This window comes from Manduca sexta, chromosome 21 (genome assembly GCF_014839805.1).
Source record: "Manduca sexta isolate Smith_Timp_Sample1 chromosome 21, JHU_Msex_v1.0, whole genome shotgun sequence".
NCBI lineage: Eukaryota > Metazoa > Arthropoda > Insecta > Lepidoptera > Sphingidae > Manduca > Manduca sexta.
Window position 1 is genome coordinate 4,022,895 of NC_051135.1, and position 15,742 is coordinate 4,038,636.

Consider the following 15,742-nt stretch of genomic DNA (forward strand, 5'->3'; position numbering starts at 1 on the left):
CAGAAACGGCTATCTGTGATGAACACAATTTAGAGCCGTGAGCCCAAAATAAAGACGAGCTGACTGACCACCTAATGCTATCTGGCTATCGCTGCCTTTGGGCTTTAACTATGCTAGGAGTATAGCCTAGGCTCCGAGCGATATACAAATTATTATTAAAATTGATCACACACATTCATGCCTTTCACCTACTTTTAGCGAACTATCGCCATATCGAGAGAAAGTTCCAGATATCGCTGATAATAAATGCAAGAACCCAATATTACTGTATCCGGTACCTAAGCTTGGCAATCGTACCATAACACAACCACGCCACCTAGGCAGTCGGTAATAAAAAATATTCGATAATAAATAAATACAGTCACTTATTAATTAATCTAAACGCTTGCTTGTTTGCGGTTTTTTAGCTATTAAAAATTATACCAAATTCACTTTATTTAAATTAATTTATGTCTGTCAATCGACATTAGTCCAGCGTGATAAGACTATGGCTTTATACCTCTCAGTAGTAGATGAGGCCCGTGCCCTGCTGTGAGACAATATATAATACAGAGCCGCTATTATTATTAATGTTAGAAAATAAATTCTATAATCGAGGTTTTACTGTTTGTAATGACCTCTATATTTGATTACATTTTACATACATAAGGCATTTCTTGACTCTCAGTAGAATCAGTGTTTTAATGTTCTATCTATGTAATATCATTTAATAAATGTACTGATTCTACTCGACTAATAAAATTTATAGCAATCTTACTGAATCTAATTTTATTTGAAACAATAACCCAATAATTACAAATTCATTAATAATTATTTATACCACGTGAAAAATTAACAAACCGAACTTACCTTAAAATTAATTTAAATTCTTGCGTTTCCGGAACTCTATAGATGCCAAAAGGACATATAGAATTTACTATTAATACCCGCAGAGTAAAATATTGAAGTCGTGTATAACCTATACACAATCATGTTTAATAACAGTACCTTCTTGTTGGAAATTGAATACCAAATGTATCTTCATACATAGAATTAGACTAGTTAGAACCGATTACTAAAGTCGTATTCATAAGGGACTGTTAAAGATAAAATAATGGGACATATTATTCTTGACGAATTTCAAAACATTTATAATTAACATAAATAAAATTATCATGAAAATGAGCCTAAAATTAAGTCTAATCATTTTTACAGTAAACGGAGACGACTGAACAAGTTTTTGATAATTATTTTTTTATATCGTATGTATATTTAAATACCGAAATATGTTGGCTATTGAACGACAAACGTTATATTGTTTAATCTAAACTAATATATAAGATAAAGATTTGATAAGTTATGTAATGAATAAACTCAGAAACGAAACAAACCTATTTTCAATTTATTTCCACAAGCGGAAAGCTACATTAATAAAAAAAAATAAGGATGCCAAACCAACAATTATAAAGCATCTGATAATTCTGATATGCAATAAATTTTCCTAAACGGAATCTCTAAGGGTTTGCACGACCCCATATTTTAACATGAACTTAAAATTACTACAAAATGTATGTTCCTTTATAATATAATCCCTGTAATCTATATATCGATGGCTCCTACGTATATAATCGTATCCCACAATTTTGCTGTTTTCACTTTTTTGTGTTTTCTAAAAGAACTAGATGAGTTCCATAAACTGTATAAATTTGAAAGTCAAATATTGAAAATTAAGTATTTTAGCTCGTTTTCTATCGTATGTTGTTTTTGCATGCGACGTAACTGATCGTATTTACTTTGGCCACATTTTACGGGGGAGAAGGGTCAAGCGTCGCGCGTCGTATGTATCATTTACCGTTCGATACGTTGAGCATACGCATGTTCCGAACCTAAAATATTAGTTTAACTCGATGTGAGTATTATTGATTGGTTCTACTAGAAATATGTAATTACATATTTCTACATATCAAGAAATATTCACGAACACAAAAACTCTGTGTGTTATTTGCTTGAGGATTGGTTTAAAATGACGACAATGTTTGTAACGTTGTAAATAAAATGAAGAGGATCATTGCATTTCAAACAATTACACTGAAAACAGGCTATTGGGTAAGTCTTTTTGAATTATATTTGTAATATTTACGCAGTTTATTATAAAAATACAATTTTTAGTAATGCTTATTAATCAAATTAAGTAAGAATATGGTTAGTAGCACATACGATTATGTACGTTGTTTTTTGTTTTTAAAATTATATCGCATAAACACACTTTTACGTCGATCATTATCGAAAAGTTATTTATCGTATCTAATACATGCAATATTTTACCTCTAGTTCGCACAAAAGTGTTTACTATCGTATTTATAACTTAATATAATTTACGTCGCTCTATCTCTTATCGTAACTATCAATACAATAGTATACATGGAACTCAACAAAAATAATAAAAATAAAAAAATAAAAATGCTTTATTCATCACGTAGGCGAACATAGTTGCACTTATGATAAGTCAAGGTACATGAGAATATTCAATTATTACTTAATTAGATTAGCTTATATAAACAAAAGACAATAAAATAAATGAAAAATATACTTAGTAACAAAGAAGCCAGCTCGGGCTGGTAGGAAGAAGAAATAAAATTATGTATGTATGTATTTTTAAATAAGCACAGGAGAAACGTCGCGATCCTCACCGGTGAGGACAATAAAAGCCCTAACCTAGCTAACCTACCAGCCTTTCACTAACTACCTAACCGATGACTACCCGAAGAAGAAAGGCAGAAAGAAACTCCGGGCTTTATTTTTTGTCATCAATTGTCTATTCATTTATAATATTGTTATTAAATATATATATATTTTTTTAATAAGTCTTTTCTATACAAAGTCTGATTAATTATATAAGCTAATACACGCACATCACCGTAAAATTGCGGAGAAAATCCACATAAAATGCTGTCTTATGTCAGTTTTTTAATGTTTCAGTCTCTCCGTTACCAGCCAGAGCCGACCTTATTGAAATTTTAGCCCTTTCTGAACTCTTGGGCGAAGATTTTGAAAGTATATCACCAACATTAACGACTTTAACTACTTGTGATATTATCTATGAGGTTATTTAAAATTCGGTATTATTATTATTATTTTACTATTGATGGATTTTGCATGGTGATTGTTTTTCCCCATACAAAGTAAATGAGATAAATCATGTAGATTTTCTTGATTTTAAGTTGATGCTACAAGATAAAAACTGGTGAAAAATTTTGCAGAGTAATACTGTTCAGTGGTCTAAGATTAAAGAATTAAAACTACTAGCCCTAATATCATTCTACATAAATATGACTGATGAACAGAAGTATATGACAATTGTTGATACCATAATTCTACCCATAGGGGTAGAGAGACTATGGATTGCCATTTTGAAAGATGCTGACATACTTCTCTCGCTTTCTCCACCTTCATCAATCTTTTCATGACTTCCCGCCGGTTCCGGGTACTTTTGACCTGACCTATACTAAGAATGTCAGATATCTGACATTCAAAGGTACGGTGCGGTCGACCCCTATCAGCTCTTCCATCCACATTCGCCTTATAGACCGTCTTTGTCAGTCTCTTATCATCCATTCTCTTCAAATGCCCAAACCACCTTAGACTGTATGAAAATTGTGACGAAAATGAATACCCGGCGTCGACAACAAAACAACGTTTCTGTAAATCCAATTTACTACAATTCATTGGCCATACTTAAGCGAAAAAAATGATTTGATTAGTCTTTGTACTAGTGGTGTCATTTTAAAAATTCACCACAAGTTTTTACAAAGGCTCTTTCATTAGAACCTTCATTTCTCTCGATATCGAAAGAGAGACTTATGAGAAGGATTCAGAATAAGACATCATTATATTCTCAAACCGTTATAGAAGATACCGATTGTTCCTTATGACGGTTACGAGATCTCTTTATTCTTGATTTTAAGATTATCTTAAGTACAGTAAATCATGTGATACTAATCCTTGACACTTAAAATGATCTATGTAATTATTATTTAATTTTTATTTTACACTTTATATACGTAAAATGTGTAAAGGGCATTCTTTACCAGTTAACCTTTGTGTGATGGAGTCATGAAGGCAATAAAGATAAGTGTAAAAAAAATAAAATATGGGATGAATAAAAATTGTTAAAAATAATAAAATAAATGTTAAAAATGTTATAAATAAAAATATAACTACACGGACATACATATGTTAGGCAACAGCAGTAGAACCTTAGCTTTGGATGCAAAACGATTCGTGGTCGTCCTAATATCGAGTGAGAGTGCATTCCGGAGAAAAATGGATTGATTTGCAAAGAAAGAGGTGAGTAAAGTCGAAACTGTGAGAGGGACACTTAACTAGAAGATGAGGAGCGAAGGTTTTATTATGAGTACTACTTAGGTACTGGAATTGAGAAGGTAATTAGGAAGGAGACTTGGGATGTGAAAGTATAGAGAAAGTATAGTGAGTGCCCGCAAAGAACGGCGTTGACGTATGGGCAGCCATTTCAACTGTGAGCGGTAGGAAGACACATGGCCATATTTACGGAGATTCAAAATGAATCGAATGCAGTTATTCCGGAGGCAGTCAAGTTCATTGAATTAGTCTGCATTCAAATCAAAATAGCACGCATCACCGTAGTCAATTATAGAAAAGATAAGGGATTACACAAGCATTGCCTTAGTTTTGCTATGGAGAAAGTTTTTCAAACGATAAAGAGCACGCAGAGTACTCATAGCTTACTGGCAAAAAGAGTTTATTATGTTATGTTTTTTTATATGATATTCAATAAGCTTTTAAATGATTTTTAGATAGCCATTATTACTACTTTCACGGGTTAATGTTCTTCATGAAAGTTACCTACTAAATCTTTCTCATAACGACTGTTAAAACCTAATTAATAAAAAGATTATTACATAAATTCTGATGCTCAATTATAATACTGCCAATCTATACATAATAAATATCTAGTATATAAATTAAACTTTTATATCTAGATGTCATTGTGATTCTAGAAAATTAAGGGTAATGAATGGGTCACTTTGTTTATTTAAGATAACATTTAGTTCCTTGTGGCATGTACGTAGAAAAAAAATTACCTATACATTGGTTACATACATTTCAACTTGTATACCCAGAAAAAAACGAGAAATTGTGTGTTCATTTCATAATTATCTTTGGCTATTTATTAGTGTATAAGAATAGGACCCACCTAAATACTTTATAATAAATATAACTTAAGGTAAAATTTACTGTTTTTATTTAAACCTATTTTAACTATTAAACTATTATATTAAAAATCCGGCTTATTTAATATAATATTATAATATAAATACATTTTTGATCACCTAATCATCACATACACTAATCAAGTAAGTTTACAATGTACGCAGTTAATTATGGCATGTATGTGTTACGTCTTAATTTTACTTTAATAAGATCATTGTATACTACCGTAACTTTTATATACGATATTTCTATTAAAATTTAAGCAGGCGTAAAAATCGTAAGTAGCACTTACTATTTTTTACCATATGCATTTCCGACAGAAATCATCGTAACTGCAATATTTAAAAACTACAAATAATTAATATTTTATTCCTACTCTATATTGTGCCTCCCTAGATCATCTATGCATAGATTAAATTTCAAAATAAAAGGGTTAAAATTAACGATACGGTGCAAGAAAACACCTTTAAAGCTCTGTCCTGAAAAAGTGCAAAACAAACATACGATTATATACGTAGGAGCCATCGATATTATGTTGTTGAGTAAAATATTTTAACTGAAAGTTTTAATATTTTTTGCTAACAGTAAAATCGAGATATACTATACTTAAAATTGTAAGAAATAAGAGTCCTGACTCGACTGAACCACGCCCTGCTACCACTCCTGTACTCTTAGAGCAGTAACTTTTAAAACTTAGAAAATAAATATAGAGGTTCGCCTCTTCAGCGACTTTTGAGCGGTCGCGACTCGACTCCGCCTCGCCGATGTAAAAGAATGGTGATTTTATATTTTCTAACTTGCTTTGGACAAAATAATTTATGAGCGGTTAAATTATTCAAAATATAGGTATATTGGCGCATATCGTGGCTCCAACCAAATTTCTACCAAAACAAAAAAATATCTTTACGGATTTTAATAATCCAAGAGGGCTCGAGAGTTTTTAATTGGAAGGCATAAAGGACTGCGCTGTAAATTGGCACAAATTCATAAATAATGCAGGTAAATTCTAACATTTTATGATAAATTATTTTTCATATAAAAAAACAATATAGCGTTACTTTTACACTTATATTACCGGGAAAGGTTAATTTATTATTCAAAGCCCTGAACTAGTACTGAAACTTATCTACAACATAAACAATAAGGTTTTATGAGAAAAAACATGGGGTAATAATAAAATTACAGGTATGTTTAATATTTTAATTTTTACATAACACTTTACTAACTCCCAAAACACTTAACATAGTTTTTAAAATGCGTAAGTATTTACAAAGATAGCAAGTTAGATATCCTAAAATAGATGAATATAAATTTCACTTAATTATATACAACATAATGATCACAATTCCACATTATATCTAAAGTATGTCTAATGTTAATACAAAATAATATTAAAATAAATTTATAATAAATTAAGCCTCAAACAGACGAGGATAATAAGAATGAAATTATGTACATTTTTTGCGCAAATAAAAACGTCCTAATTAAACAATCTCTTTGTATTAGTCAGTCACATATTTTTCAGAAAAAGCGTATAAAGCAAGAAAAGCTAAAGTACTTATTGATGGTAACTTATTTAATAATTTATAGTAAAATTTTATTTCTTCTTATTTTACTTAAAGTGGCCGGTAGCATCCTGCCATAACGTGAGGTCGATGAATGGTAGGTGGTCGCAAGGCTCTACCTTATTGCTGCAAAAATAAGACACATTTTAAAATGTTCCTGAACCCATAAGAAACACAGACGGTTTATATATCTACGCAATATGCAATGAAAGCACGAAATAGGAAATTCAACACTTGAATCTGCAACATCTGGGAATACCTCTATCCCACTGTCGAATTCACCGATCGAAGTCATAAAAGTCATTCAAGAGAACCTCACTGCCCATTGCCTTTGTAAAGAAGAACTTCTTGAATATAATGAAAATATTACTCAAAACATAGCAGATTAATACAGCTATATTCTTTTATAATCTTTGCCATTTACTTTAATAAGTATATTTGTTCTTCAAATAAATAATCAGACATGACATTATGTTGAAATGGTATTATTCTTTACAATATCCATGAGAGTGCCGTTGAGGATGCACGGATTTACACTTAAATGAATTAAGTAAATTAACTTTGAAGTGTCCCAGTCACTTTAAAAGAACTGGTGGGTAAAAGCATTCAACCACGTGTGCAGCCGCCCACATTCTTATTCTACGTGAACTATATAAACATATCTTATCAAAATTCTAATCTTTAACTTAGAAATAACATTCCTAATTTTACAATATCTGAAGAAACTTGACAGATTAAACGATGTTGACAGAAGTTATCTGGATGAAGTAAACTCACCCTTGTGACACTTGTTGGAAGGCTCGAGGTTGCATGGATCTAACGCCGTCACCGTTGTCGCAGAGCACTCGTGCCATCGAAGCGCCGTGTCGGATGGCTTCGAGCTGACCTGGTGTTTATATTATATTAATTATCACTGGAGTCATGGTTGACAGCGTACACATTGTCAAGTTTAATGTCTTACATTCAGTTCCCTAATACCACAATCATTAAATGTTTTCTCATTCTTTTATACGGGCACAGGAAACTGTGACCACTGCACCGGATGATAAGTGAAAACAGATAAAGTATCGACTGACGGGAGATGTTTACTTTCGCCAGTCGATACAATTATGCTGGCCTATTTGAAACCGCATTTACCGTGTTTACGTGGGCCATAATGGCCGCTTTTGAACTTTGTGTACGGAGGTTGCTATCCGGGCGGATATAAATATTCTACTACCAACATTTCACTCAGATTGTTGATATAAGTTGGTAAAGAACACAAGCCAAGTTCTAAGAATAAAGCAGTTCTTTTTCCTATGAAGGCAATGCAAATGCATAGATGTAAATTGCCTTAAATACAAAGGCGTCTGATCACATTATTAGGCCTTTTCTACTACAATAGTATTCAAAATTCTCAGTAGAATTTATTATGTCCTCGATAAATGTAAATGCGCTTAAAAATAAAATGTAAATATTTAATTAGACATTTGTCAATTAAACAGTATAATATAGAAAACAGTTATTTTTATTGGAACACCATTGAAACGTGTTGAAAATGTAAATATTTCAGCGTGTTTTGATAACAAAGAATATACAGTATGTATTTTTAGTCGAGGGGCCTATTTGAACATAATGCACGTCATGGTGGCATGTAAATTTAAAATATACCCAAAGACAAATCATAAAAAGGCTACCACCGTGTGGGTACACTTGTGTTGATTTCTTGTTTGACATATTATCCCTATCGATTCATTAGGTACTATAAATATGATCCGTCTTCTCTTTGTACTTCAAACCTGCTTTAAGAAAGCAAACATACCAACGTGCTAAATAACCCGTAAATATGTCATATATTTGAGAGGAGAATTGATCGCTGAATATCCTCCTTAAACCGGTATCGCGACTTACTTTACACATTGTATAGATTATAGCATCTCATGAGTTTTTATTGTAGCAAAATCTATACAGCGTACGAATATGTATGAACGTAGCACCGTGTTCTGCTACAATAAATTAGGGATTAAACTCAGCTAAGACACGATAAATCGCGGTTTTATTCCCGTATAAAATATAGAAACTAAAACCAATGTATTACTAAGGTAATCAGCTACATACCAAAAATTTTACTTACTTTTTTCCATTTAAAGCATTCGCAATTGTAACTCCAAAGCATCGCAAGTATCGTTTTAGTAGCGACGAGATATTTACAAAGGCTCATCAAAAACACATAATAGGTCTTACTGGGAGTGAAAGCCGTATCCGGATCAGCTCCGTTCTCATAGAAGTATCTATCAGCAACACGCGTGCGGTAGAACTGTTCTGTAAGAATGCAGAGGTACGTGGGGCCGCTTGCGCACCCGGCACGTTCCGCTCCAGCGAGCCCGCCACCACCAGCTCCACGTCTTCAGGCACCGCGTACAGGTTGCGAAGGAGACTTTTTGTACGTTCTAGACAGTGCAATACATATTATAACATCATTCTTCTTCGCCTTTCCAGGGGAAGTAATGGATTCACCATGTCATCATTTCGCCAATTGACTTAGGTCTTTTGTGATAGGATAGCCTATTATCAGTTACCGAGAACAAAGCCGGTCTGATTGATATTGAGCACAATAGCTAAAATCGCTTTACGACCCATTATTCGAAACTGAGACTTCACGGCATTTATACTATAACAATACCATCTAAGTATTCGATGAAAATATTGTTCAGACACACCTACATAATACAGTAATAGATTCGGCATTTGACTCTCACAAAACTAACTCTTTATTTTTAGACTCTTATTATGAAGTTAATGTACAGTTTTTTGTTAAATATTCAGATACGCTTCTTAAATATTTCAATACATTTATTATGCTGCCAAATGGAGCATCAATGTTGCTACCGGTAAATATTTTAAAATGTATTCGTTGAAGTTCCAGATAGAACAAAACGCATACAACCGGCTATAACTTTCAAGGCTTTAATCAAATTCCCATGACAGTAAAAATAATAAAATTTAATCAAGGCATCGACTTAAAAAATCATTGGACTTAACATTGGGAGATCATTTAATTTAAAGAGCAACGCGAGCAATAACCCTGCCATTGACATAGACAAGGTTGATGCCCCAATTTGTATATCAGAACTTTTTAGATTTAAAACTTTTGTAGTGTAATGGATTTTCGACCAATAAAAAAAACTTCAAACATGTTAGGCGTAAATAGAAATGGTTGTTATTATTTCTGTTTTAAAAAAATCTAAAATTGTTAATAGGTACTTGAATGCACTGAAAAAAACTAATTTAAAAAAATCTAGTTTAAGAGTCAAGAAATAAATTAGAATAAAACTTATTTACAATGTCGAATATTCCAAAACAACAATTTTATAAAACCAATTTTAAAAAAAATAAAAAATATTACATCTTTCAATAGGATTATAGGCAAATTTAAACTTTACCTCAGCTGAAATAAAGTCCAGCATATCTTCGAAGGTCTTCGGCACTGGCAGGCCACAAGCCGCGCGGGTCACTAAGTAACTACCAAGCCCATGATCTCGACCACGTTGAATATCCGTCGCACGCAAGTCTCCGCCGAACGTGTTGTTGCGCCTGATAGAAATATTTGAGCAACTTATGACTTAGTGGTACTAGTAGAGATCGTGGAGAGGCGCAAAATTTATCAGACCAGACCAAGTTAAGCACTGGATACAAAATCATCCGATGTGAAAATAGTGGAAAAACCTTTTTATTACTAAAAGCAAAAATTGAGTTAAAAACTCAAACACAGGGCACAGAGCTAATTTGGTCTAGAAATGAAATCACCATCACGTCGATGGGCTAACTTGCAATTTAGGTAAGGAGAATTCAGTCAATAAAAAAATAAATGCCATAACCGCACTATCAAAATATTAAGACTCAGTAATATAGTTAGATTGGCCTATCTTATTATGACGACATCGATGGTTTAGTTTAATTTTCAGTAAGCTTAAAAATTTAATTTAAATATTATTATTTTTAAAAATAATGCTTTTACGAAAACATACTTTACAAAAGTATTTGTGTTGCCCCTGTAGAAGCGATTGCAACTTTACCATCACTCATTAGAATTTATATTACACCAAATCACTGTAAGAATTTGGTACAACTGCTTTCAATTTGTCGCCAATAAACTGAACATAAGTTGTTACGCAATAATATCGCCTGCAAATAAATCTTTACAACCATGAATGTAAAGCTGTCATAAAATTATTAATACGGATTCGAGACGGGTGACTATAAAACAAATTTGAAACAATCTAATATTAACGAATATTAATTGAATATTCATTACAGACTTTTAAGGCAACTTACTTTTTACTCCAGCGTTATTGCAAATAATAAAACAAAACCTTTGGAATTACACAATGCGGGTTGAGAGAGAAATGATTTAATTATAAATTGTCTTTAATACACCTTTACATTACCTTCCAAAAAATCAAAAGTTAGTTTCAACAAAAGGAGTCTGAATGGAATTAAAATTGAATAAATAACTTTTTGTACGCTCGAAATTTATTAGTCCGTGCCATGTTCCGTTTTTGTAGCCTAACTCAGTAAATAAACCACGGGATCAATATGACGTTTAACATGAAACAGATAACATTAACTGTGAAACGAAGTCACGTTTGTTGCAAAACCGATACGATTTTAACTCTGCATACTAAAATGTAACCTTGAATAGGGTTGGGTAAAACAATTACAATAAAGCAGTGTTGCGCTGACTAAATCAAAGTGGTTGTAATACGTCTTGCAACCAAGTAATTCAATCTAAGACAAAAATATTAATTATTGTGTATGGGACATCACTAGTGTCATTATCATCACCACATTATCAAGAAACAAAAAATACGCCTACGAAATTCCTTTTCCTTGAAAACATTAGAAACACACACACACACACACATACACACATTACGCAATAACCCCCGAAGAGGTATGCATAGGCGCAACCAGGGCACCCACTTTTCGCCAAGTGTGTTCCGTACCATGATGTGATAGCCTATCGCCATATCGGGCACAAATTCTAGACTCCGGGCTGATACTGAGCAGAAAAATCCAAATTTAAATAAATTAAATTTCCGACCCGGATTTGAATCCAGGATCTCAGATAGCGCTTCCGTACATATAGTCGAACTACGCCACCAAGGCTTTCTTTCATAATATGAAAGACATTAGACATGCAGAAATATGAATATTTAAACTAGAATTAGAAAATTGAAATGAAAAGATAGAAGCATGTTGTTATGAATGAATCAGAAACTTACTTGAAAAGGAACTGTGTCATCTCCGAGTCCCAGAACTGGTCGCTGAAGTCTTGTTCCTGGACAGTGAGACCGCGGAGTAGGTTGTCAAAAGAGTCGTTCACTTCTAGCAATAAAGGTCTGTTGAACCAGTCGCTCATGCGGACTGCGCCAACCAAAGCTCGGTTTTCGGCTATCAATCTATAAAAAAGAAATTATGTTACATTCGATATCGTCATAGCGTCCAGTTAAAAAAAAAACATATTAAACTCATGCTAATCTTCTTGTTAATTTCATTTCTTATCGACGTTTTATTTAAAAATCGACTATTTACTTACATTTTTTCCTCATAGTAACACAAAAACATTTTAATTATATTAACAAGATATTTGAAAATCCTTATTAACTACAGTGTTTACCATACTAAATAATTTATAGGCATTAATACTAGGGACTTACTTCAAATACCCTCGAATCAAAGTGTGGAAATGCCTGAAAGCTGCCGTGGCGTGCTCGTCCAAAATAGAAGGATCCACGCTGGGATTATAATCGTTGACATAGCCGTGAGCGCCCGGGTAGATCAACTTGTTTTTCACCATGTTTTCAAACCCTTTAACAAAACGGTGTAAGTCACAGATTTGTCCAACACGGAATAACAGTTCTAAAACATTAAGCATAAGATTATACAACACGTGCGTAAGACAGAGATGCTTGTCGCCTTTCAGTTAGAAAGAAAATAGAATTAAAACATTCGCGACTTCACTAAGGTCTATGGTATAGCATATCTCAGATACACAATGCATGGATTTGATTAAAAGTGTTACTTAATTAAAGTTGTTTAAGTAGGTACACGAAGTACATACAAACGGGACAAAATACTAAAGTTATAATCATTAACATATTAATAGACAATTCGTAATATAAACACACAATAAATAAATAACTAATATATTCGACATAACCATTGTTTAATATTATATTTAAACAATACAGATATTTAAACAATACCACATAAACCAAATATTTACTTACCCAATTTACATGTGAGGAAATAAATACATGCTAATATATAAAACTGAAGAGTTTGTTTGTTTGAAAGCGAAGCGCTAATTTCAGGAACTATTAAACCATATTGAATACTTTTAAAAAAAAGGGTGCTACATTACTCCGAAGTGCTATACGTTTTGCCTCGGGAAAATATTTATACCAAAAAAACTTGTTTTACGCTGGAGGAGCAGCAGGCAAACGCCAGTATTTTATTTACATAATATAATTTATTCTCAGCCAGGAATATACATATAAGGCAATACAAATATTTTTATTCCCTCTTGTTTTATTTTGGTTTCATCTAAAAGCAGCTTATAATTCGCAGAAGAAAGACATGTTATAATAACATCACTTAGGTATTTCTTACGAATTTTACCTTTTGCACAAGGTTCTGCGGGATTAGAATTCTATACTTCCCCAATAGATCTCATCGTACAATGGTAATAGTGATGATTAACATAATATTAAAATATTTTTAACTAGGTTTTGCTCGTGGCTTCGCCCGCGTAAAGGAGGTTTCCGGGATAAAAGTATCCACTATATATTTTCCCGGGATAGAAAGTAGCCAATAACTATCCCACGGTCTTAAACTATCTCCGTACCTAATTTCATAAAATCCATTCAGTAGATTTTAAGCCAATCGAGAACATACAAACAGACAGAAAAGAGGACTTTGTTTTATAATATGTATAGATGCATATTATAAAACAAAGTCCGACAAGCATACCGCTTGCCTGATGTTTACCAATTCGACCCATAAACAAGAGAAATACCATACAGAACTGCGAATTACAGATTACTTTAAATGCTTAGCACTCCACGCTCGTCACCCTGAGATGTTAAGTCTAATAATGCCAAGTAATTACGATGGCTACAATGTCATTCAAACTGGAACACAACAGTGCATGCTCACTGTTGCTTGGCGGTAGAAAACGACATTGCGGAGGTATCTAAACACATGGGCCCTCTCATACGAGATACCTACCACTAGAACCATTACTAAGCATTATCAAATAACAGTTGAATTATCTAATAAGCTAATAAATTACCAGTCGAGTAGAAGTTTTCATCATCAACCGAAAGACTAACAAGTGTTAAAGAGTTTACGATCAAAGTCAGCCATAACTCGTTTATTTATATTAGTAAGAAAAAATGTGCTAATTTATTTGCCGGTTATTATGTAGCATATCGTGTATTGCAAGCACTGTACACGGTCTTTTGAGACTGGCAAACAGCCCCGAAACCAGCTTAGAAAAGTCATGGTTACAAGGGCGCCTAATACACCAATCTATATTATAGGGAACAAAGAAGTACCTAGCATGCGGCGGCTTTTGTCGCGACGGTGATTGACATTATCGCTTGCTACATTAACAGGGAAAATAAATTCTAAGAATTCAACTGATTTTATTTCAAGTAATATTTCTTAACAAGAGAAAGAGCGAAATTCAATACAGTAGCTTGACAGAAAAATATGTCTTTTGTTCGTATATCGACATAAGTCTCCAGTCTAATACCTTACAAGAAGAAATTAAAGTTTTACAATTGCAAATGCGACGGTAGTCCAATTTAAAAATAGTTTATCTCGCCCTACACAAGCATTGCTTGCTGTCATCGGGGGAATTGCATAGACAGAGCTCGACCCGTGAGCGTCTCCGCCGCCTGGTATGTTGTAAAATCCGTAGCACTGATTCTTTTGCTTTCGATTGTAAAAAATAATAAAATACTCTATTGTTGAATTATCTCTTAATAACGTATGGATGATGGTGGTTTTATTGAGCCATGTACCCCTTCTCTTAGACGTATAACTGACTTTATTAAACACCTGATAAACCAAAGATATATTATGCTATTTTGTAAGTGTCAGACCGGAGTCTGGAATTGCGCCTGGTTTACCGAAGCAATAGCCTCAACCACTATTATATGGGACCATATCTAGCAGAATTTTGGTATGAAAACGCCTTTCTCTACTTTTGAAAAGAACAAAAAAGCGTGATGCATGTATGTACCTATAACACTTACCAAGGAATATCGGCAAGTATTCATAATAGTTGATATGTTGAATTTCAGCGATGTGGATCCTCCTTGCTTCTTGGAACACAACCTCGTCGCTCCAGTGAGGGTTCAGTTGCTGCAGAGCATCGGCTATCCTGTTGTGTTCACGCAGTAGAATGATCTGGAGTACTGTTAACTGCGGGTTCTGATTGACTCTTATATCACCTAAAGATGAGAAAAAATACTTTATAATAGCTGTCGAAAACAAAAATAATACGACCACGTATAAAAAAATTAAATATGGTTCATTCGGATTCTGCGAAAATTAAAGTTGTCAAAGTCTATGCGGGTCTGTTAAGGGAAAACCAAATTGTATACTGTCTCACAGCTAGCTGTATTATGGCCAGAGAATAATTTATCGTGTTGTATTAAGCACATAAGCTGAAGGCTTTATTCGTCAGATCGATATGATCAATTAGCATTTCTTTCGTCGAGTGATCGTAAAATATTAGGCGCCTGATTGAACATTTCCGAGCAAAATATACTACTTATGTGTTTGACGCTATTCTTGCGTTAGCCACCTAATCACTTATACGATGTGTAGCAGACCCTTAGAGTACTGAAAAAAACTTTCCTATTTTAAGAAAACGCTTCAGTTAAAAAGGT

At 33.2% G+C, this 15,742-nt stretch overlaps 1 pseudogene; it reads right to left on the reverse strand.

Moving 5' to 3' along the window:
• Window positions 1–6,424: 6,424 nt before the first annotated feature.
• Window positions 6,425–15,295, reverse strand: LOC119190079 (annotated as a pseudogene).
• Window positions 15,296–15,742: the final 447 nt, after the last annotated feature.